This window comes from Callithrix jacchus, chromosome 2 (genome assembly GCF_049354715.1).
Source record: "Callithrix jacchus isolate 240 chromosome 2, calJac240_pri, whole genome shotgun sequence".
Lineage (NCBI taxonomy): Eukaryota > Metazoa > Chordata > Mammalia > Primates > Cebidae > Callithrix > Callithrix jacchus.
Genome location: NC_133503.1, coordinates 117,094,800 through 117,121,271, shown reverse-complemented (window position 1 = coordinate 117,121,271; position 26,472 = coordinate 117,094,800). Strand labels below are relative to the sequence as shown.

Sequence of the window (26,472 nt, the reverse complement as noted above, 5' to 3'; positions counted from 1 at the left end):
GTGTCCACTAGGAAGTAAACTAAATTTCCTAATAAAATGTTTTTCTTTTCTCATTGAACTGGGTGATTTCTTTGTAAATGACTGATACCCTCCCAAAGAAGTGTGTTTACAGTGAAAATGGCTAATGACTCATACTTTGTTTTTCAGAATGGTTCCTTTACCATCTTTTTATTGTCTCTCAACCTTCCGTCAACTACTTTAAGAATTACCAGGCCGGGCGCAGTGGCTCACGCCTGTAATCCCAGCACTTTGGGAGGCCGAGACAGGTGGATCACGAGGTCAAGAGATCGAGACCATCCTGGTCAGCATGGTGAAACCCCGTCTCTACTAAAAATACAAAAACTTAGCTGGGCATGGTGGCGCATGCCTCCTACTCAGGAGGCTGAGGAAGGAGAATTGCCTGAACCCAGGAGGCAGAGGTTGTGGTGAGCCGAGATCGCGCCATTGCACTCCAGCCTGGGTAACAAGAGCGAAACTCCATCTCAAAAAAAAAAAAAAAAAAAGAATTTCCAGTGCCTCACATCTTTATTAACAAAGTATTACAATTCAGGAAGGAAAAGATGCCAAAACTGACCAAGATAGAAGTTGTAACTCTGTAGTACTACACAAACAGGAAAGAGAAAACAAACTAGTAAGGCAGACAAATATAATAACCAAGGAACTGAATAAAGTCAGAGGAGGTAAATCTACATTCACTTCATTTGTTTCTACTCTTGGAATGAATTCCTACTCTAAGCAAGAATAACAGCAGCAATAAATCTAAAGTAACACAAGAAATTTTGAGGAAGTTTAATTCTACCTTTTTTCTTCAAAACACACAGCAATCTTAACACTAAATATCTTAACACATACTTATAGATAAGCTGACTAGTTAAAATATCTTACTAACTGTTTACAGACTACCTCTGGTAGCTTAGGTGGGACAGAGATACACTGCCTCCTCAAAAAGCCCACAACTGATCCGTTTTTCTGCCAATATTTTTAATCTTCTTCATTATTTTAATATACTTACTGCTTTTCTAAAACATACTTTGCAACCAATCTTGTAAGATTTTATCACAATAAATTCAAATTTTTGACTTCTATCCCTAGGAAAAAAAAGTTGTTCTAAATTTATTAAAATATAAATTATTTCGTTGCTTCTTTTGTATTCTTAATTTTTATAAAATTCCTTGCGTTTTTATAAGTTTCAGACAACCAAGACAGAGAGAGAAAGAGAAAGAGAGGGAGGGGATTGTGCAACAGAAATCGGCCTCAGCCAACTCTCAGTAGTCTGTTGGCAGAAGGCCTGTGTGTGAACTATTTCCAAGACCTCAGTCTGAAAGGCAGCCAAAGGCTCTACAAAAGAACAGGCCCAAAATGGTTTATTACCTTTCACCTTTGACCTGTTGCCCAGCTACCTCATACTTTGTGAATTTGAAGTCCTATGAGAGAATTCTTTACCATTCTGTTTACAAACAGCTTACTTATTCCACAGGAACAGTTTGACAGGGCATATCCAGATCACCAAACCTTAGGTTGTCGCAGAAACCATGAGCCTCAGACTCATAGTTAAGTGAAAACTGCAACATAACTCACTAACTCATAGTTAAGTGAAATCAGTATTGTATTATGCAGAAATCATCAATCATTTAATTACCTTTATGTATATAGGTCAACAAAGCATCAATTCATAATATGTGAAAGTAATCATACTAGAATCACAAATGTTTTAAGTCATGGTTTCTACAGAAAAGAGAAAAAGCATAAATTTTTAACCAGAATATTACAAGTTAAGCACAACTATTACACTGTCCTATATCTTGCTAAATTTATCAGTACACAACAAAAATCACACAATCTTTCAGTTATCCATGTGTTTTCAAAACTCTAGTCTTTGTCTTAGTATGACTTTACCTTATATTAGGCTTTTACCTGAAGAAATTACTTGATTAAATCCATTGTCTCCAGCATGTTTGAACTAATCCCTCAAGGCTGACGCTTTGATCATTTTGGTGATTCCTTTAAAATAAATGAATGAATTCTTACCAATTATTAATGAGTACAAATGTAGCCAGATTTCTTTTTTAAACTGTGAAAATTGATTTTAAGAATGAATAAATTAGTGAGTGATCACATTTCAAAGGGTCATTTATTTTCAGTGGACCTATTTTCAGGAGTTATTTTCTGAATTTCCTAGCTGTACTCAAAACATAATTAAACATACAAAAATACTATATGCACACAATTTATCAGAAACATCTACTCTTTGAAATAAGTACAGCATGAATGAGTTTTCTTAAGTCAAGAAAACTATATCATTGTATGTACATATATATTCGCCACTAAGGAAAATTAATTGCCTTGATACTTCACAGCAGGGCAGCCAGTAGATAAATGGTAAATAATGGACTTTAATTTAGAAAAAGAGTTGCTTTTTTTAATCTAAGAATGATGATGATGATGATAGGTAACATTTATTGAATGTACTGGGCATTATTGCCAGCACTTTACATCGATTACCTAATTTAATCTTCAAACCACTCTATGAGATACATATTATTATCATTTTCATTTTACAGAAGAGGAAAGTGAGGCTAAAAGAGGTTAGGATATACCTCTAGGAAGAGGAAGGCTTAAAATTTGGCCTTAAACAATGTCATTTAACTTTACTGCCTCTCAAAACATAGCCTTTAGGCCAGGCACAGTGGCTCACGCCTGTAATTCCACACTTTGGGAGGCCAAAGCAGGCAGATCACATGAGGCCAGGAGTTCCAGACCATCCTGCCCAACATAGCAAAACTGTCTATCCCAGCTACTCGGGAGGCTGAGGCATGAGAATCCCTTGAACCCGGGAGGTAGAGCTAGAGTGAGCCGACATTGCATCACTGAATTCCAGCCTGGGCAACAGAGTGAGTGTCTCAAAAACAACAACAACAACAAAAACATCCTTTAGAAAACAAAGTATAAAAGCATTCAAGTAAAATAACATGTTATTACTTAGAATTATAATAACATATACTGCTTTATAAAGCACCCTCACAAAAATTATCTCATTTCATTCTCACAATTACCCTATAAGAGAATACTACCATTCCTATTTTACAGATGAAGAAGACAAAGCTAAGAAAGATTATCCACGGTTACTTGGCTAGTAAATAATAAAGTGAAGATGCCAATCCAGGTGTTCTAATACCATACCTTATATTTTTCCTACTAGAATTAGTCTTTTTATTTCATATGCAAATCTCTTCTAAGATGAAATATTATTCATTCAACAACAATTAGAATGAAGAATGCCTAATGTTAGATAAGAAATGACAAAGTTATCTTTAACATTAAACAAAATAATATTATCATAAAACAATTTAGTGAAAATAAATCCCATTTTCCATATTTAAAATCATATGATTCCTAGTAGCAAGATTTTCATTTTCCTTATTTAGTATCCATAAATACATTCTTAATTCAAATAATGAGGAAAAAAAAGAGTTAGGAAGGCCTATACAGAAGGCCTATACACAAAGGATTTTCCTATGACCCAGCCAGGCAGAGAAGTAGATCATCCAGGAAACAAGTAAATTATGATCCAGCTGGTGTAAAAGCTATACCAAAAGTATGACTTAAGAACCTCTATTGGTTCACCTCACCACCTGCATTATGAGCAATATTAGGATAGGCATATTACATGGAAGATCATTTCCAAAGTGGGATGCTCCTAACTCTTGGTTCTCCATTGTCACTGTTTGCCCCAAAGCCAAAAACTATCTGTTTCAAAAAACACAGATTTTAAAACAGGCATCTATAGAAGTTAGATGGTAGGCAATTTTAGGAAGCAGTATCTTTTCCAAAAGACTAAATATGATATCTGCAAAGCAGAAAGTATGTTAAGGAAAGTTAACTCATGTGTTACTAGAGCAAGTAGCTCCCCCAACCCCAGTTCTAACAACTAAAACTGTCTCCTAACATTTTTAAATGTCCCCTAGAGGAAAAAAATCACCCCCAGTTGAAAGCCACTAGTTGAGGCCATCCCTCCTGCTGAAAACAGAAAATGCAGAATTTTTTTAAATGTAATCATTTAAAGCACTAAACTGACAAGATAATGGGGAACTGTCATGCCAAATACTAGGTGAAGTAAAAAACCCAGTGTTTACCTTTCTGTTAAGAAGAATATCAAAAACCTAAGCCAATTTGCCTTGAGGACATTTGCCAGTTGGCAAATTAAAACTTCAATTCTGAAACATCAAAAGCAAGGGGTTTAGGAATCAAGGCTCGAGGTCCCATGTAAGATGGCACATAGAATATTCTCTCTGAATTACGTTAGACCTCAAAGGACTATACCTAAAATGAAACCTGCCCTCATTTCCCACCCACCCCAAGGATTTCAATGAAGGTTGTCTGTACACCAAAAGGAGCAGAGGAGGAAAGAAAAGAGAAACCGGAAAGGAGGGAAACTTCTGTCTAAAAATCTGTGGCCACAGCTTGGCCCTCATTAGGATTTACTGACCAGGTTCTCATCGCCTTGATTGATTGGGGAACTTGAAGCTAGGATTTTGTTTGAAATGCCCAGAATACTTGGCAAAAGCAAATGTAAATTATCCTAAAGGTATATTCATTCTAAGCTTCCAGGACTCTCCAAATAACTTTGCAAGGTAAGATAACCAAAGAAGATATACAAGGAAGCAAAGCAAGATGAGTTAAAACTTGCATAACTATAGGAAAACTGAAACAGACCTATTAAAACTTCAGATGTTAGAATTATCAGATATAAAACTACACTTGCTATATTTAAAAAATTAAATGGTAGGACTGAAAATATCTTCAAGGATAGGAAACTACAAAAAATGGGAAAGTAATTTGAAAAAGAATCAGATGAAATTTCTAGAAATGAAAACACAATGACTGAAACTTAAAACTCAATGTATTGCATTTGCAGCAGATTAGACCCAGAAAATGACAGAACTAGTGAACTGGGGGACAGATCAGGAAAAAACTATTCATAGAGCAGCCTAGGAACCAGCACGCAGAAAACTGTGAGAAAATCTAATATATGTGTACTCTTGAGTTCCAGAAAAAAAGAATAAAGAATATATGCACAAGTAAACTCATATTTTATCAATGGTAACTTATAAACTTTTTTTAACATTTCTTAAATCAAAACACATCTCAAAACTAAAGGTTTCTTATAATTACTGTTGGCCAGGCAGCAATCATAATGTATTTGTGCCATTCATGTTATCCTCACTTCAGCTGACTTATGTGCATTATTGGTAATAAATAAGTTGAGTTTAATTGTTGTTTAAAATGTCTTCAAATACTATGACTTGGCATTGAGAAGTTATTGGTGATGTATACTGCATTTCCAAAAAGTTTGTTAAAAGTGTATATACAAAGGTGCACAGTCTGACATTAGTGAAGAAAATATTTGTAATTGAAGTAGATGCCACAGTTCAATGGTCATTAGATTCCTGCAAAGCAAGAAAAGAGAAATGGGAAAGGAGGGACTAAGTACTTAACAGAACCTAAGAAATAAAAATATTTGAGACTCTAGCTCAAAAAATAAAATAAAATATTTTTATACAAAGTTAATTTAAAACTAAAGATAAGCAGGAACTCAGTAATTAAATGAACAAATATAGGACATGATTATATGAGGAACCATAGATCAAGAAAATAAAAGTGAGAACTAATTTTCACTATGAGCTCACAGGCAGCCAAGGCAAAAAGGAAGATGGTACATTATAGTCATTTGTCAAAAGTTGCACATTCATTAGAAGACAGAAACTTTCATTAGCCCTAAATTATTATAAAAACTATCATGACTTCTAGTATGTTGAAGAATATATAAATATATATGGGTTGGGGCATTATATAATTTAATCTTGGAGAAGAAACAGACATCTCAAAATAGTTTTTATACTGCCTGCTATTATTTTCAAGTCTCCAGGCATCCTACTCTGGAGAATTTCCAAATAATCCTAATAAATTATATAAAATCCTAATCTTAAATTTAAAGTCTTAATCTTAAATATAAAATTAGAGTAATTGTTAGTAATTTGTAATAGCCATGCAAAAAAAAGAGTTATTCTGTAGGTATAATTTAATAATATCAGTGATATCAGAAATCATAAGAATGACTACAAAGAGTTTGCACCTTCTGGGGGCCTTTTGATAAGAAAAGGTATACATGCAGAGATAGATTGGATACTAAAGACTTAGTAGGAACAGTGTGAGGATGGTTTAGTAGGACCAGGGGTACGGAGGAACACTTAAGTCCCTGTAGAGTTAAGATGGGTTACACAGTTTAATAGCAAACATCCCATAATCTCTGTGGCTTAACACAACAAAAGTTTGTTTCTCACTTATACCACATGCACAAAATTCATCTGTGAGGGTCTCTACTTCATAGTCACTTAGGAACCAAGACTGACAGAGGTTCTGCCATTTTGTGGATACACCAAAAAGTACTGGTGACCTCCCACCAGTCCCTCACAACCCCATCACCAGCTACAGAGTGGTTAAAGAATTAGAGGAGAACTTGGTTATTTGACAAGCATTAAGTATCTCTGTAACTATTCCCAGCTATTAGTGTTTCTATACCACAAAATGACTTAATAATTTGGAAAAGTCACAAAATAGAAACATCCACTATCTCTAAGGCCAAATTCATTTTACTCTATTCTAAACTTCTACTAAGGAATAAAAGGCAGTGGGTAGGCATTAATTCACACTTTTACCTCTTAGTCAAATCGCTCTTTTTCTTTTCCTTTTCTCACACTTTTACTCCTGTGTATTTCTTTAAGTGTTAGTCATTTCTTTGTCCAAGCCTAGGTATACTGCAATACTTTCCTAGTACCTACTTAACCTATTCTCTTTTTGTTATTAATTTCATTAATTTGCCTTAACATCAGTTGTTAAATGTTTCATTCTACCCACATAATTTACATAATAATTCTCATACTGCAGGAGAGACAAGGTCAGTCAAATAAACTCACTTCGACTTACCAAAAGAGACACAGGAAATTTCATCTACAGAAGTCTAGGAATCTCTTTATACAGACAAGAGGCTGTCCCAAAAAATCTTGGAGCCTTGCTAAGAAGCTTATAGAGAGACAAGCTGAGTGGGATAGGAAAAATGCATGGTCTTCAGATTTGGACAGACTGAGTTTGAATTCCTGCTCCATCACTTAGTGACTCTATAACTGTGGGCAAGTCAGTTAACCTCTCTGAACCTCAGTTTCCTCATCTCTAAAATCGACCTATGATTACAGGAATTAGAGAGAAAGTTTGTAAGGTATCTAGCATATGATAGGTTTTAATTGTAAAAATTATTATTACTATTGTACAAAGACTGATCAGTAAATAGAAGGACAACCAATGTAAACTGACACAGAAGGAGAGGAGTTTCTACTTACAGATTAAAGGGCATGGTGCTTAAAAACCTAAAGAACTCAAACATCAAAATTTTCCAAAACTGTTCTCAAAAATCTCTAAAGAACAATATCAAAGAAATATAAATTATTTAAAGAGAAGCTTGGCTATTTTATCCACTGAGATTATCATAAGATTTATGTAATAAAAGTTTACGTAAAGCAAGTCACAGGGAAATGGTTTTCTCATTGGGTTAACAATCACATTTTGCCTCTTTCCTAGGCATCAACTCTGATCAGTATACTACAAAAGAATAGGGTCTATAAGTGGTTTCGCATGTCATTCGTTTTCAGTACTGGCATAATACATATCACTCAATAAATATTTGTTAATGAACAAATGGATGCCAGCTATTATCTCTGGAATTGATTGTTTCATTTCAAGGAAGTTGCCTAATATGTTCTTTGATGATAGTTTGATCCTAGGCAATTCTGTGACTTGTGACATAAATAATAGGGGATGGGGGAGAATGACCAACTGTGATGTTTAATTTTATGGATCAATTTAGCTATGCTATAGTACTCACTTATTTAATCAAACACTAACCTAGATGTTGCTGTGAAGTGTTCCGCAGATGTTGTTAGCATCTACAATCAGCTAACTTTAAGTAAAAGAGATTAACTTTTAATAACGTAGGTGGATCTTATCCCATGAGTTGAAGGCCTTAAGAGCAAAAACTGAGGGTCCTAGATGAGAAGAAATTCTGCCTCAAGACTGCAGCATCACCTGCTGTGTGAGTTCCCAGCCTGCCAGCCTGCCCTACAGATTTCAGACTTGCCAGTCCCCACAATTGTGTGAGCCAATTTCTTAAAATAAATCATATATGTGTGTGTATGCATATGCATATGTATATGCATATATATGTATTTTATTGGTTCTGTTTCTCTGGAGAACACTGACTGATACACCAACAAAAGTGTACATTATTTGAGACTGTAAAGTACTAGGTAGACACCAAAAGTAGAATGTACTAAATGCTATTATATGTTGCGGTAGACCTTTAGTTTCCACTAAAACAATGCCTTCTTTATGTTCTTCTTTTATATCAATCCAAAATGACTAATTCCAGCCAGCATCTATCACTGGTAACAACTATGTCCCTTGAATCCCTTTGCATAATAATGTATACATTTCTCAGAATCAAAAATAAATATCATTGAATCTCATTAAAAGGGGGTTCTAAAAGAATTATTCTACATATTATCTATAATATCAACAGAAAGGAGGCATAGAATCAAACAGAATACACTTATGCCATTTTAGTGTTCATGTAATAAAAAGATATCATAATTCTGTACTCCCTACCTACTAATCTTTAGTTCCAACTTTTAGCATATGCCTAAACAAGAGAAATAAAGAGCTAATCAAATCCAGGCCAAGGAAGGATTTAACCAGAAATATCCAAAAGGGCCATAAATATTAATATACCATTTACTATTTAAAACCTGCTTATATCACCAGAATAGAAATTGTCAGTGTTAACATACAAAACTAGAATAGCAATACCAATGTAATGTTGATATTGAGAAATACAATATACATTTATGTAATATGAGACACTTGGACCATGTTACAAAAATGCAAATGTTACTGTCTTGCACATGTCAATAGGAAAAAGGAGAGAGAATCAGTGTCAAGGGTTAAAGTATAAATTATTGAACATAAGTCTGGCAGATTTTATTGATACTGGACATCCTGACCGCTTTGTACACTTACTTAGAAATGTAAAAACCAGAAATTTCTTCTTAAATATTTTCCTTCAGTTTTCCTGAAGGAAATTTCCAGATATTTCATTTCCTCTTTCAATGACTGTCCTATTACTAAATTGCTCAATGGGAGCAATTAAGCATCAAGTTGACATCACAAATGGAGACACCCTAGCAATCTGTTTAATCAACATAAACAAACAATCAAACTAATTCAGTCAATTTCTGTAGCCAAAAAAATTATTTTCTGTCTCCACCTTTCCCCTACTCTTCTTTCATTTCCACATCTTATGGTCTGAGCACAGCAACAAAAGCCCATTTTACCATATACTGTTTACCTCAGTATGTCTAAAGAATTACAACAATGCCTCTAGATTCCAAATGTCCAGCTCTGTCAAAAAAATAGAAAGTATCAAGTCAGACTGGAGAATGGCATTATTTTATAGTTCCAGTTCAGTTTACAGTCCTCTCACAAAACCTACTGAAGTTATAAAAGACTTAAAGTTTTTTCTATAATTAATAAATTGAACTGGGCAGTGGCTCACGCCTGTAATTTCAGCACTTTGGGAGGCCAAGGCGAGCAAATCATTTGAGGTCAAGAGTTTGGGACCAGCTTGACCAACATGGTGAGACCCTCGTCTCTACTAAAATAAAATTTTAAAAATTAGCTGGGCATGGTGGAATGGGCCTGTAATCAAAGCTACTCAGAAGGTTGAGGTAGGAGAATCACTTGAACCCAGGAGGTGGAGGTTGTAGTAAGCCAAGACCATGCCACAGCACTCCAGCCTGGGCAGCAAGAGTGAGACTCTGTCTCAATAAATAAATGAACAAATGAATGAATGAATGAATGAATTGATGCTTTGTCTTTCTATTTCTAATTCCTTAATTTCAATTATAGCAGGGCAGTCGATACAGTTAACAAAATATTTGGAGAATTAATATTTTCATCATAATTTTAAGTGAATGTAATAACTGGTTATATATAGAATCATTGCCTAATCATGAATAAGACTTTAATCTCATGAAAAATGTTTAATAGCAATTTTTAACTACTAAACACAAAATTAATAGTAATAGGGGGTTGAAGATTAAATTTCACGGTAGCCAAAGCATAAATTCAAGAACTTTAGATAATTTTAAAAAGAACAAAATACTAAGATTTTTAAAATCGCCATGTTTATACAGCTATGTGTAATAACACATTGCTACTCTCATAAATTAATTCAGTAGACTATTAGAAGGATTTTTTACAAAACATATCCTTGGAAAGACAATGAAATAGCAAGAAAACAATTTTCAGTTCTAAGAGAATAAATCTTATTCATAAAGGAAAACAAAGTAAGGGGAAAGGCACTGAAACTCTGAAGTACTAATTACTCTGCTTTTACATGGGGTAAGTAAGGCGGTACAATTGTATGGTCCTTATATACTCAAAGCTTCCACTAATATTTGATGAGATTGCCTTCATGAGAAACCCAGAATTACTTTCTCACATACAATTTTTTTATTAGTGAAAGGATCTCATAATGACACTTATACAGTTCAGGCCCAATATTCCCATGTATGAGAATTCTCAGTGAAGGGACTTCACTTTTACTAAGGGAATGACTATTGTGCAGGATTCTCAAATTTTTAATGTATCAATCACATTAAAGAGTACCCATTTTCACATATACACCATGGAATACTATGCAGCCATAAAAAAGGATAAGTTCATGTCCTTTGCAGGGACATGGATGAAGCTGGAAACCATCATTCTCAGCAAACTAACACAGATACAGAAAACCAAACACTGCATGTTCTCACTCGTAAGTGAGAGTTGAACAATGAGAACCCATGGACATGGGGAGGGGAACATCACACACTAGAGCCTGTCAGTGTGTGAGTAGCTAGGGAAGGGATAGCATTAGGAGAAATGCCTAACATAGATGATGGGTTGATGGGTGCAGCAAACCACCATGGCACGTGTATATCTATGTAACAAACCTGCATGTTCTGCACATGTATCTCAGAACTTAAAGTATAAAAATGAAAAAAAAAGACTGCCCATTTTATTTTCAATTGCTTGGATAGATGGGATTAAGGAAAATATACTAAAGGAACTTTCTGCCACTCAATTCCCAGCATAGTCATGCATGAAGAATTCTTATTAAGTCAAAAAAAAGAACAGATATTTGAATATATATTTGAAAGCAGAATTGTCCCCTTCGATTCAGTTTAACAAATGGAAACACTCAAGATTCAGGTCACTACGGACCATTTTCCCTACTCAAAAAGGGACCCTCCCTATTAATAACCATTAGAATGTTCCACATTTTTAAGTTTGCAACATCATGGCCTCATTGCAAAATGAGTATTTTGGGAAAACTAAATTTTCTTCAAAGGAAAACGTTTTTAAAATGCATAATTTCTCCATCATGCATTTTTTAAATAATAAGAATAGAAAACCTAACTGTTTTACAACTTAGGCTCAGCAACCGCCCAAGCAGCCTATAGAACCGATATCAATAGTTTTATGCATGTTGGAAAATCATTCTAAAGAATTTTTTTAATCTGAAAAATAACATCATCACTGTGGATTCCACCCTGAAACCCGGAGGCAGGAATTACATTGTGTTGTTAAAATGTTAGCAACTTCATTTCATTTTTTGAAAAGGCAATTTAGTTTTCCTGAAATAAAGAGCTGATTATATCTCTTATTACTGTTATAAGAATTTGATATATCGCAAAGTGAAAGAGTTACAGTATGTGTCAACTATCAACCAGGAAAAATGAACCTGACTCATAATTCACTTTGAGAATGTCTAGTTAGTCAATCAAGTGATTTGTAATCATGAAGGCTGCCAGAAATTGAATGAGGAACGGAACACAGTAAAATTCTTAGATTTTTTTTTTTAGTATTCTTATTTTGTTATGTGACTTTTATTGCCATTTTTGATTACTGTTTCTCAGCAGCACAAACTAAATCACACATATTTACTTAGAAGTTTTTGACTATAAAATAGGCTACAGGTATACAAATTGAATGACCATAGTATAGAGCGTCTTCCTACAAATTAAAGGTTTTAGTGTTTATAGCTTGAACAAGAAAAATTTCATTCCTTCCAATCCCTCCATCCTCTCCCCATTTTATTTAAATTATTTAGTAAATATGCTATTTGTTCTAATTTAGTATATTTCTATATATTCTAAAACAAATAAAATCATTTAAAAGAACCTAGGTAATATCATTAACTTTAAGCTTCCTTTTAATATCTTCATTGTATAGTAATTCCTCAGTTAAAGCTATAATATAATCTGATAATCAAAGAACATTTAACCTCCAATTAATACAATCCTAGTAAATAGACAAAATATAAAATCAACTTATAGCGTGACATATAAGGGGTAATGTGATAAATGAGTGTTTTTCAAAATGCAAACTACTGAACCATGTGCGAATGTGCCATTCTGACAATACTGGCCATTATAAGCTTTTTCATCAGTACTGCATGACACAGAATTACACAGCTTTAAAGTAAACTGAACTTTTAATATGATAACAAATGGACTCCTCCTTTCATTTACTCTTCATAATTTTCAAGCAGAAGGGTCCTTTTCCCAATTTTAGACTGATTATAACACAAGATCTCCTTAGGGAAAGTAATAGAGTTCTTAAGATCTATTATACTACTCATTACTGAAATCTAATATTTATTTTTAAAATTCAGCTACATAAACTTTGTGGACAAATTTCCAATAATAAATGTTTGGTTTTTCAAAATAACAAAATTCCAGACACACATTATACATTGACTCTAAGAAACTTGTATAATTATGGTGAGACCTGGGGAAAGACACTGTTTTCTACACTGAATATTCCCTGAAAAGTGTAGTGGCACTCCACTTGGGAATTCATGTTATCACCACTATCAAACCAACTGCCAGAATCACCTTTTCTTTTCTATTGAGCTTATTCAATCATTCATTCCAGAAATGCTCATTAGGCACCTACTCTTGCCAGATATTGTACTAGAAATTGGGGATAAAAATGAATTTAAAACATAGTCTTTGCACTTGCCTTTAAGAAATCTATAGTAAGAAGAAGACGTAAGTAAATAAGAACAATGAAATACAGGCTCTAGAAGACATCTAAATCTTGGAAATTTCAGTGACAGAGGTCAGTAATCAAGAAGGACTTCAAAATGTTCACCAAGCTAAATCTTGAATGAAAGTTGGTACTTATCAGGGAGAAAAGAGGAAAGACTATAATGGTAAGAAGGAGAATATGAATGAAGACCGAAGTGCAAAATAGCTTATCATAGTGGAATGAATACAAGCTATTCAGTTTAACTGCAGTTTAACACGTAAGAAGTACGTACAATGTTGGGTGGTAGGGGAAAAGGCTGCCAGAAGCCTCTTTCAAAAACATTTCATATTGATGATCACGTGATGTCATGTACTTGTAGTATAAGGATCCTGTCCCTCATAGCTACAAGTAGTTTTGACTTCGGTGAGCATCAGTCCCACAAATCTTTGATCTTGGAATTTGTTTATACTGTGAAAGAAGAAAAATTGAAAGACAATGCCAATTACCAAAAAAAAAAAAAAAGGGAGGGGGAACACTAGCAAAGCAAGACTGTAAAGAAAATTTACTTTGACAACCTGACAATGGCAATAACTCAAGTGAAAGCAACTAGAATAAAGAGGGCCAAAGCAACATAAGTGACTATAACAAGTTACTTATATATATTCACACATATATATATACATACTCCATGATTATATAAGATTTGGTCAAATTATAAATGAAATTAGTACAGTAAAATGAAGTTATGATTATTAAATGATATTGCCTGAACTACAGATCACTATGTAGATATACTACTGACTCTTGTAATAATATTAAATATACAGAAATCAAGCACTATGTCTCCGGAATAGCAAATTTGCAACAAGCATTAACAATGGCCACCAGTTGATAGACTAAATAATCTATTTGAAAATGGAAAAGAATCTTTTCAGTGTACTTATCCTGAAATTTCCTAATATCAGTAATACATCCATGGTGGTTTTGTTTTCTGTTTTTGTTTTTATTTTAGAGACAGTCTTACTCTGTCATGCAGGCTAGAGTACAGTGGCTCGATCTCAGCTCACTGCAACCTCCACCTCCCAAGTTCAAGCGATTCTCTTGCCTCAGCCACCCAAGTCAAGTGTTTTTAGTATAGATGGGGTTTCAACATGTTAGCAGGCTGGTCTCAAACTCCTGGCCTCAAGTGATCCTCCCACCTCGGCCTCCAAAGTGCTCAGATTAGTCATAAGCTACCTCACCTGGCCTAGTAATATGTTTTTAAAATAAGTATACAACATATGTGATCAATATGTGACTCTTTTCTAGTCAGTATGTATTCAAATAAGAGTCATGAATTATAAGTTAGCTGCCATGTGTTATAAAAAATGAGAATGGAGATGAGAGACAGGAGCTATTCAAACAACTCTTAAGAATATTCATAGATAACAAATTATAACTTTCATTACTTTTCATTGTCCTGTTGATTTCTTTGTTATCCTTTGGGCTCAAGTAATGAACCATCATGGTTTAACATCCCAATAATGTCTCATAAAACAAAGTTTAAACCAAATAATTGTTTAATAACACTGCAAAGATAAGATAACAGTAATATGCTCTTTCATGTATAAAGATAACACTTACTCACCAGCAATAGAGATGAGCTGCAAGTTGTTGTTCCATAGTGGAAATGGGCTTGCTGATCTAGCCAATTCTCTTGCCAAAGCTCCCTAGTGAATAGCAGCTTACATCTGTAAGATGAGTGTTACCAGTGGTCACAGAAAATAACAAAATAAAATGATCTATACTTTAATAAAACCTATGTCTTTGATCCCAAACTACCATATTCTGATGACCTTTTAAAAAGTCACAGGGATGCACAAATGCTCTATAATTCTTACATTAAAAATTATATATGTGGTTACTCTGATCAATTCATTGTATTCTATATATTACTTACATAAATATACAAATAATAAGAACTTGACTCTCTACCAAAAAACATTCTCAGCTAACTTAAAACAAAGATTTCTTCTGACATGCAAAATCAGAAGCATATAATGATAATGCTCAAAACATGAAAGCATGCCAACTTTATATCCCTCATCACCAGTAGCAATAACTGAGGAAATTACAGAATATTTTTGTTAATTTAAGAAATACTCTCTATAGCATTAAATGCAATATGACTATAGCCAAAATCACTTTGACATTTCCTAGAATTCTGAAAAATATTTCTACTTTTTATGAAGAAAAAATACTTTAGTTACTAGCTACAGTGTTCATTCTTGTCAATATAGAGGTTTCACAATGAAACAGTTCTGCTGACCTTCGATATGGAATTTTATCAGTTTCTAGTTAAATCTCCTTCATAAGACTTGAAGAGCTGATAAAATATTACTGGAAGACATTGTTTGTAAGTAAAATTAATGGTACATGCTTCTTTATTATTTAAGGGAATAAGAAATTATAACTTAAAAATTAATAAGCCATTAAAACTAGACACAAGTCAAAATCACCATGCTAAGCACTATGATGAGCAAGGCACTATTCAGGGCTTCCATGAACAAGTACAAAAATAACAAGGCATAGTACATAACCTCAAAAACATCACAATTTAGATATTATTGAAACATTCCTCTTTTAGTTCTCCATAATTGTTTACAAAAACAAACAGCAAGATTCTAACCCAGATCCTCTGCTAGAACAGGAAGAATGATGTGGAAAAGTACAGCATCACCTACCACAGCATGGTAGCTACCACAAGGATGAGGCTCTGGGGCTCCTCTTGCATATGGAAATAAGGAAATGTTAATAGAAATATTGAGAACATCTGCTGCAACTTGTGATGCAGGCCCACTGCCACCTGCAAACAAATAAACTTCATTAGTTTTAAGACACTATAAAAACATTTCCAGTCACAATTCTGTTTTAATGGGACATGCAAGTATATTCTCTTTCACAGTTTTTCATTCTCATCCTCCACCAACTTGCCAAGATTGGATGTCTTCCATTAGGTTGCAAACTTCTAAAGCTCCTCTTCATTTTGTTTTCCAATTTCTACAATGCCAGCAGAACACTCAAATAACTCAGTCTAGTATGAAATTAAGGTAAAAACTGGCTACTATAATACTCTGTAATCAGTTCTATAACAAGTTTTATAGAAAGTATTATAGATACTGAAAGGAAGGAAAAACTGGCTTTAAATAAAGGCTTCAGAGAGGAAAGGAAATGTCATTTGAGATGAGTACTAAAGAATGAGTAGCTGCTGGACAGAGAGACAAGCAGAAAAAATGCATTCTTAGTTGAAGAAAGAGGTAAAAAGTTAGAGAGGTACAAAATGTTACACAATATTTTGAGAATTTCAAGTAATATTTTGGAAAAGGAGCAAATAAGACAAAGGCATGAGAAAGATAACAGAGATGACTTATATGATAAAAAGTTGAACCTCTACTCTGACTAAAGGAGTGAAGACAGGAAAGTGAAGTGATCATTAAAAAGATCTTGGCAGACATGCGTAGTGGCTCACGCCTGTAATCCCAGCACTTTGGGAGGCCAAGGCAGGTGTATCACGAGGTCAAGAGATCAAGACCATTCTGGCCAAGATGGTGAAACCCCGTCTCGACTAAAAATACAAAAATTAGCTGGGCATGGTGGTGCTGTAGTCCCAGCTACTTGGGAAGTTGAGACAGGAGAATCGCTTGAACTCAGGAGATGGAGGTTGCAGTGAGCCAAGATCACACCAGTGCACTCCAGCCTGGTGACAAAGTGAGACTCCGACAAAGTGAGACTCTGTCTTGAAAAAAAAAGATCTTGGCAGCAATATGAAAGATGAGAGGAAGAACAAGACTGAAGGACAAGACTGAATGGACTAAATCACACAAGACAAAGTTGGCTTTACCTAATGGTATATGGAATTATGGTGACCCAACTCATCACCAATTAGGTCTGTTATCCACTGGGTCTCAAATCCAGTCATATTTTCAGATAATACTACAGACACTAATTTATTTTAGAAAACTGTTTATGTAATATAGTATCCATTTTAAAATGGGAGGAATTTGACACAGGAATATCAACCTGTAAAAATAATGAGTAGCAGGATTAGAGGTCATGTTTTTCCTCTTGTTACTGATATATTCCAAATGTTCTACATAATAAAATTAAAAATAAATTCTACAACAATTTCTTGAAGCTATAATAGCTAAAATTTGCATTAACCCTAAAGGACCTCACCCAGGATCCCTTGACAATATAATTGAACCCAAAGCCTCCTTCACCACCACAGCCCACTATACCTAAAATACTCCTACATCAGGACTTTATGTCATGTTCTTTCTGCTTCTGTAGCATCCTCTGGCCCCAAATGCCCAACTAAATCTCAACTTTATCATACCACCAGTTACAATGATCTCATACATGCATTACCTGCTCCGTACAGTTTCATATCCCATCATATTTAATTTATTGAAAACCATCTTCAGTAGTTCTCCTGTTTGTTCTTCCTACAGTTTTTATATAAGAACAGACTAGTGCGAGTCTGTTCTATTCCAAAGCAAATCTCATTTATGGACATATGCACATACAATTATTCCAATATTTTGATAAACAAACTTACGCATATAATCACAACTAAAGAGTTTTCAAATCTATCTTCAGAAAACTTGCCTACTGTTATGGATTGAATTGTTTCCCCTCAATTGTAGCCTTAACCTCCAACTCCTGTGAATGTGACATTATTCAGAGACAAGAGTCTTTGCAAATAATCAAGTTAAGACAAAATCATTAGGGTGAACCCTAATTCAATGTGACTGGTATCCTTATAAATAGGTAGATCTGGACACAGAGACAGACATGCATACAGCAAGAACACCATGTGAAGGCAGAGATCGGGGTGACAGATCTATAAGCCAAGGAATGTCAAAGATTACCAGCAAACCACCAGAAGCTAGGAAAGAAGCATGGAACAGACTCTCCATCATGCCCCTTAGAAAGAAGCAACACCTTGATCTCAGACTTCTATCTTCCAGAATTGAGAGACAATAGATTTTTGTTGGGTCAGCCACTCAGTTTGTGGTATTTAACCACCATAGCAAAATAACACAACTACTAAGGGAAACCATAATTTTTTTCCCTGAAAGTCATTAAAAACAAAAACATTTCTAAGATTACAAATCAAAAAATATCTTGCTATTCATTTTTCACTCTGGTGGCAAATGTGCTATTTAATAGCTAAGCCAATCTAGTGCCAAAAACTTCTAAGAATAAACATGATTCATCCTTCATCCTATATAGTATCATTACACAGACAGCATCACATAATCAAACATTAGAGAATGCAACCATTCTATAGATATTAGGATAGAGAGTAAAACGAAGTTATATAAATTTTTCTTTCTAATGGGAAGAGTTGCTTTGTGCATTTTCATGCTGTGAAAATGTGATCTGACCCATAATACAACCAAAACATAGTATAATAAGTTACTTGATGAAGAGCAATAATATTGGCATAGACCAGGAATAGGCTCTGAGGTAACACATACTTCAATTCAAATCTTTGCTCTGCCAGTCACTAGTTAGAGGCATATCTTGAAGATATTGCAAATTTAGTTCCAGATCACAGCAATAAAGCAAATACTGTACAAAACAAATCACACAAAGTTTTTTTTGTTTCCCAGTGCACATAAATTCATGTTTACACTATAATGCAGTCTATTAAATATGTAATCATAATATGTCTAAAAAACCATGTACATACCTTAATTTTAAAATACTTTACTGCTAAAAAAAAAAAATGCAAATGATCCTCTGAGCCTTCAGTAAGTTGTAATCTTTTTGCTGGTGGAGGATCTTGCCTTGAAGTTGATGACTGCTGACTGATCAAGGTAGTGATTGCTAAAGTCTGGGTAGCTGTGGCAATTTCTTAAAATAAGACAACAATAAAGTTTGTCTCATTGATTGACTCTTCCTTTAACGAAAGATTTCTCTGTGGCATACAATGCTGTTTGATAGCACTTTACCCACAGTAGAACTTCTTTCAAAACTGGAGTCAGTCCCTTTTAACCCTGCTGTTGCTTTGTCAACTAAGTTTACATAATGTTCTAAATCTGTGTTACTTAAACAGTGTTCACAGCATCTTTATCAAGAGTAGATTCCATCTCAAGAAACCACTTTTTTTTTTGCTCATCCATAAGAAACAACTCATCCGTTCAAGTTTAATCATGTAATTGCAGCAATTCGGTAACATCTTCAGGCCCCACGTCTAATTATAGTTCTCGCTATTTCCACCACATCTGCAGTTACTTCCTCCTCCAAAGTCCTGAACCCCTCAAAGTCATCCATGAGTGTTGGAATCAACTTCTTCCAATATCTTGTTCATGTTGATATTTTGAGTTCCTCCCATGAACCACAAATGTTCTTAATGGCAGCTAGAATGGTGAATCTTTTCCAGAAGACTTTCAATTAACTTTGCCCAGATGCATCAGAGAAATCACTATGTATGGCAGCTATAGCCTTACAAAATGTATTTCTTTTTTTTTAAGACAAGAGTCTTGCTCTTGTCACCTAGGCTGGAGTGCCACAGCGCGATTTCAGCTCACTGCACCGTCCACCTCCTGGGTTCCAGCAATTCTCCTGCCTCAGCCTCCTGAATAGCTGGGATTATAGACACCTGCCACCGCCCAGCTAATTTTTGTATTTTTAGTAGAGCTGGGGTTTCACCATGTTGGCCAGGCTGGTCTCGAACTCCTGACCTCAGGTGATCCACCCCCCCCCGCTTGGCCTCCCAAAGTGCTGGGATTATAGGTGTGAGCCACTGGGCCCAGCCTCAATATTTATTTCTTAATTAATAAAAATTGAAAGTTGAAATTATTCCTTGATCTATGGGCTGTAGAATACATGTTGTGTTAGCAGACATGAAAACAATATGAGTCTCCTTGTACATTTCCATCAGAGCTCTTGGGTGACCAGGTGCATTGTCAAGGAGCTGTAATTGTTTGAAAGGAATCTTTTTTCCAGGCAGCAGGTCTAAAACAATGAGTTTAAAATATTCAATAAATCATGTGACAAACACATGTGCTGTCATCCTGACTTTGTCTTTCTGTTTGAAAAGTGAAGGCATGGAAGATTTAGCATAATTCTTGAAGGCGCTAGGATTTTTGGAATGGCAAATGAGCACTGGCTTCAACTTAAAGTCACTAGCTGGTTTGGCCTCTAACAAGAGTCAGCCTATCCTTTGAGGCTTTGAAATCAGGCTTTAGACTTCTCTGTTCTAGCTATAAAAGTTGTAGATGGCATCTTCTTCCAACAGAAGGCCATTTCATCTATACTGAAAATGTGTTTGGTGTAGCTACTATGTCAATGATCTTAGCTAGATCTTCTGGATAACTTGCTATAGTTTCTACAGCAACACTTGTTTGCTTCACTTTATAGTTTTATATTCTGAAGTTTGCTTCTTTCCTTAAACCTCACAATCCAACTTCTGCTAGCTTCAATCTTTTTCTCTGTAACTTCCTCAGCCTTCATAGAACTGAAGAGAGTTAGGGCTTTGTTCTAGATTAGACTTTCACCTAATATTGTGGCTGGTTTGATCTTCTATGGAGACCACTCACACTTTCTCTACAATAAGATTATGCTTTTTTACTCTTGTGTTTTCCTTGGAATAATAATGAGGGAATGTGTTCTCTTTCTGGGTCCACAAGGGGGTGTAGTTGTAAGGGCAAAAACTTCCCAGCGCCATGCTCTTCTCCCATCTTTCTCCATCCAGATTTAACTGTTTCTGTTTTAATTTTTGCTGGCATGGGAGGAATCAAAAAGTCAATCACTCCAGTGGAAGTTCTAAGGAACTCCTTTCACTGGCCAGAGGTCTAGAAGAAAGTAGAGGTTCCTCCCAGGTTAAAAATCCCCTTCTTCCACACCCCTTTGGACTCCATGTTTGGATCCCCTTCCACTAACTCTCTCTCATGGAAGCCTGTCTTCCCTTCCTAAACTCCATCTCTCTCTCTCAATTCCCTTCTACCCAGTGTGGAAGCTGTGTTTCCTCTCCTGGATTCCATCTTTCTGGATTCTCTCAGTCTGAGAGGAGCTTTCATTTTCTGAATTTCCCCTCTGGAGTCCCCTTCCACACTCTTTGTGGATGTTTTCTCTTCTCCTTTTTCTCTTTCTCTACCTAAAATAAAATCACTTTTCTGTGAAAACTCTGTTTGGGGTCCAGTATTTACTTTACAAGTGTACCTCATCCCCTCTCTCATTCTTGAGAGAGCAGGAGATCAAGAACCTTGGAGAAATGTCCTCTCTGGGAAGCTGAGGGCTCCCCTGAACCCCAACAATACTTTTAATTTCCTTCAAAAACTTCCTTTGCTTTCACAACTTGGCTGTTTGGCACAAGAGGCCTAGCTTTTGGCCTGTCTTGGCTTTTAACAAGCCTTCCTCAGTAGCTTATTTCCTCATTTCTAGCTTTTGATTGAAAGTAAAGGAGGTGTGATTCTTCCTTTCACTTGAACACTTGAAAGCCATTATAGGGTAATTAACTGGCACAACACTTTCAATCTTCTTGTGTCTCAGGGACAAGGGTGGCCCAAGGAAAGAAAGGGGAATGGCTGATCAGTGGAGCAATCAGAATACACACATTTATCAATTAGCTTTGCTGTCTTCGATGGGCTCAGTTTGTGACACCTCAAAACAATGTTACATTAGTAACATCAAAGACCACAGATAATCCTAACAGTTATTGTAATAATGAAAAACTCTGAAAGAGTGTGAGATTTACAAATTATGACACGGAGACACTAAGTGACACAAACTGTTGAAAAAAATGGCACTAATAGACATACTCTATACAGGGTTCCCACAAACTTTAAATTTGTAAAAAAACATAATTTGTAAAAAATGTAGTATCTGTGAAGCACAATAAAGTGAACCACAGTAAAACAAGATATGCCTTTATTTGACTTGACCAAATAACTTAATCACGTTTGAGCCTCAAACTCTTCATCAATAAAATGGTAGTTTTACATTTTATAAAAACTGAAGAAATTAAATATGCTTAACATACAATAATAATAGGGCTTTACTATTTTTATTAAAAGAAATATTTATAAATTAAGGATTTTTTTAATACTTCTCTTGGGTAGGAAAAATAATTAAGCAAGCTCATGTAAGAACAAAAGTCTTGATCATGTATACTGTACACTAAATACTGCCGTTGGCTAGTTCAGTTCCTGACTCTAAAATTTAGGACTTTCAGAATTGTAAAACTATTTGCCAAAACTCAAAACACATTCAAACCTTAATCTTAGAACTAAAATCTCAGTGACTTTTGGCTTTGTCATTGACATTAGTTGTTATGCAGCTTTCAGAGATCTATAATACCACTCCTTTATTCCCTCAAATCTGTAAGCTTTACTCAGTCCAGAAAAACTACCTTCACAATTTAGAATCACACCAGTTTAACTCAAATAGGGTGGTATAATCCACTGAACCTTCTACCAGGAATTAGCAATGTGTTTATCAATTTTAAATATAAATCTTGTAAAACATATATCTCAAAATCAGCTAATTGAAGAAAATACTTATTTTGAATTTACATACTTATTTTGAGAAATATAAACAATGCAAAACCCAACAAATCACCAAATTTGAAAGGACCTCGTTATATCATGCAAACACTCTACACAAGATACAAATTATATTCCCATATGAATTCCAATACCTGTAAACTGGAATTTGTTCCTATATTTACATATAAAGAAGTAGAAGAAATTGCACAGTAAAGTGCAGAAAGACTGTAATTATTATGAAAAGAATGGTAGTATTTTTGTTAAGCTCTTTATCTAAAAGAGCTATCAGCACTGGTCAAATTTGTTGGAAAATATATCAACAACCCATTTCTTGTGAGAGAGGTAATTATTAGCATCTTTTAAAAAATTTTAGTGAGCTATAAAAACATGTTCAATGCTATACTAAGTTCAATAATATTAGTATCAGCATCAAAGCTAATGTATGGTCAAGACCAAACACTGGTATTTTTTAAAATATTTATGAAAACAGGCCAGGAACAGTGGCTCACGCCTGTAATCCCAGAACTTTGGGAGGCCAAAGTGCCAGGACCACTTGAGCCCAGGAGTTTGAGACCAGCCTGGGCAATAAAATGAGACCTTGTCTCTACAAAAAATTTAAAAATTAACTGGGCATGATGGCGCAGCATGCCTGTGGTCCCAGCTCCATGTGAGACTGCGGTGGAAGGATCACTTGAGCCCAACAGGTCAAGGCTGTATTGAGCTATGTTCACACCACAGCACTCCAGCCTAGGCAACAGATACCCTGTCTCAAAAAAAAAATTCTAAATATGTATATATATTTATACACATATATATTTATGAAAACATATTTGCCTTTATTCTTAATGTAGTTCCTAACTTGAACTAAAACAGACTTTGTTAGTTGAGTTTTCAAAATATGAATGTGCTTTTTGCTCAATTAAACAACATATAGGTCACTTTTCAGAAAACTATTTTATTTGCAACGAGATAACTAAACTGACACATTTAATTTAAACAAAATATTTTGGAGTATTAAGAAAAACTCTAAGACTTTTTTTTTAAGTACTGATTTAAAGTTAACAAACATGGCTGGGTGCCACAGCTCACACCTATAATCCCAGCACTTTGGGAAGCCAAGGTAGGAGAATTGCTTCTGGCCAGGAATACGAGACCAGCCCGGGCAACATAATAAAACCTGTCTCTACAAAAATATATACATATATAAAAAATAAAAATAAAATAAGATAAAGTTAGCAAATGCCATATTCTATTTATTCAAGATACATATTAAATAATACTATAATTTAGGCTGCCCCCAAATTACAATTCCTATCTCCCAAGCTTCCCAGGCTGGAATGCAGTGGCACAATCTCAGCTCACTACAGCCTTGACCTCCCCGGCTCAAGCGATCCTCCCACCTCAGCCTCCCAAGGAGACAGGTCCACAGGCACATGCTACCATGCCTGGCTAATTATTGTATTTTTTGTAGAGACAGGATTTCACCATGTTGCCCAGGCTGGTCTCGGACTCCTGAGCTCAAGCTATCCATCCACCTGGGCCTCCCAAAGGGCTGGAATTACAGGCATGAGCCATCACACCCAGTCTCAATGCCAAGCATTTTTTCAAGAAGTTAACAGCAAGGCAAGAATAAACATATTTTCTTTTTATCTTAAAGTCCCAATATAATAATATTAATAAAAATGACATGAATATGTTATATTAAGAAAATAAAATGTTAAATTATTGATAAAAGACCTTATCAATTATTATGGATAGTAATTAGGATAGGGAGTTTGCCTTTATCTACTCTTACATGTCTTAAGCATGATAAAAACTCAATACATATGTGTTGAGTATCTATACTTCAAGAACAAGAATCATAACAGTCACATAATTCTCCTAAGAATCAAATATGGAAAAATCCTAAAGAACTGGGAATTCAGGACATAAACAAATCTAACATTAGTAAGAGAAAATTCTACCCCTTGTATCCACAAATTGTAAGTCACAGCTACAAATTGTGTATTGGCTGTGTCAATGAAAAATATATAGCCAATGCTAGTTTTGAAATAATCTCAACTTGGTCTAAAGGGAAGTCATTAAGAACTGAGTAGAAATGGTGCATATATTTAAGCCCCTATAATCCTGGTATTATAATATGGCCAAGAAAGAAAATTTACCAATTCTATTGTTATTTCTGTAAACACACCACACCACCTCTCTATGGAGAGCTATAATAAATAAGAAAGTGAGGTAACATATATGACTACACAATGACTATATATCCTTGTGTTTCACTAGGGTTTCTGGTTTTAGCATTGCTGGTTTAGTGGTTAAGGTTCAATATTCTTACCGCCATCATCCTGGTTCATATTGTGGTGAGGGAGAAAACAGGTTCATCATCGGCTGGTTTCATTTACCCACACTTTTCTCTTGAGTTTCATCTACCTGCTGGAGAAACATAGGGAAATTTACTCAGGGTAGAAAACTCCTTATATTACAGATGTTTGCCAGAAATTTTAATCAGACAAAGAGTTGCCTTTTGAAATATTCTCACACACACCCCCAAAGAAGCTTTCCCAGATGGAAATGAAAGAAATCATAGTAAATGTGAGCAAATAAAGCAATGCCTAGGTAAAAGGTGCACTGAATACTGCTATCTCGATTAAATCAGATCTCTCCTCCCCAACTTAGTATGCTAAGGAAATTTTCCTATTAGAAGCTGCTGAACATGTAAGGTAATTTGACCTGCAATACTCACAGACAAATAAATGTGCTATCTGGTTTGCTTGTTAAAACACAACTACCTACCTTAAGAATATTTATAGCACAGACAAAGCTACTATTAGCAGCCTCATCCACCCTAAAGAGAATGGTTACTATTATAAGTTCCAAGTATGCATTTATAGAAGAAAGCAGTACTTTAAGAAACCAACTTTTTGAACTTGAAGCAATGGATTTGGGAAAAGATGGTTTTACAATAAAATATATAACTCCAACCTCCAGTTACATTGCTATTTTTTCATAGGAGAGACATGGCACTGTGTGAATATTATGACTCAAGCTTAGTCATCTCAACTAAGAATGAAGTAAAGTTGTTAGAGTAAAAACCTGAAAGGGAAAGTACATGCATGTAATTCTAAGTTGCTATTTTTAGAATGGGGTTTTTCTCCAAAGAGATTTTTAAAATGTATTTCCACATTATTTGTGCTGTTTTCACTTTAGTGCTCTGTTATATTTGCTACTAAATAAAAACAACAAACAAACCTATTCTCAAATAGAAGGTCATTTGTGATTTGAACACAGTATAAACTACATAAAAGAGGAAAAGTAATTTATTAAAGACATGCTTGCTAAAACACTGAATTTCAGAGACATATACATGTAAAAAGAAATTTGTGTTTGTCCTCATCCTATCTTTCTGGTCTTTAAAGAGATCAGAAAATTAACTGTAGAGTAAGGAGCCTACTGAAAACCTTGTTACATATAAACTATCATTCTTTCCCGGAAAGTCCAGAAAATACAGAAGAGATTCACAGACTCTGCGGGACACACAGTATTCTAACCCTGTAAGTAGCTTTCAGGCTGATAGAGCTTCAGTGGTTTTTTCCCTATAGAAAAACAGTCTGTGGAGGGAAAAAAATCTCTGTTTCTCTATTCTTTCTCCCCACTCCTTCTTAAGAACAATCAGGAAAAAAATGACAGGCAATATGGAGTGAAGAAAAGACTACCTGAATGGAAGTCAGGAGAACTGAGTTTTGTTCCCTGT

The 26,472-nt window shown here is 34.9% G+C and overlaps 1 protein-coding gene across 18 annotated transcripts in view; it reads right to left on the bottom strand.

Annotated features, from left to right (window-relative positions):
- LOC128931458 (uncharacterized) overlaps nt 1-26,472 on the bottom strand; it is a 177,498-nt gene that overhangs the window by 135,083 nt on the left and 15,943 nt on the right. For 7 of the 18 annotated variants that reach the window (XR_013532238.1, XM_078365199.1, XM_078365195.1 and 4 more), the window contains exons 3-5: nt 25,057-25,154; nt 15,909-16,030; nt 14,813-14,915 (exon numbers count right to left, since the gene is read on the bottom strand). The gene's annotated coding sequence lies outside the window, so the exon portion shown is untranslated. The other 11 variants (XM_078365205.1, XM_078365200.1, XM_078365197.1 and 8 more) reach the window with 10 other exon arrangements.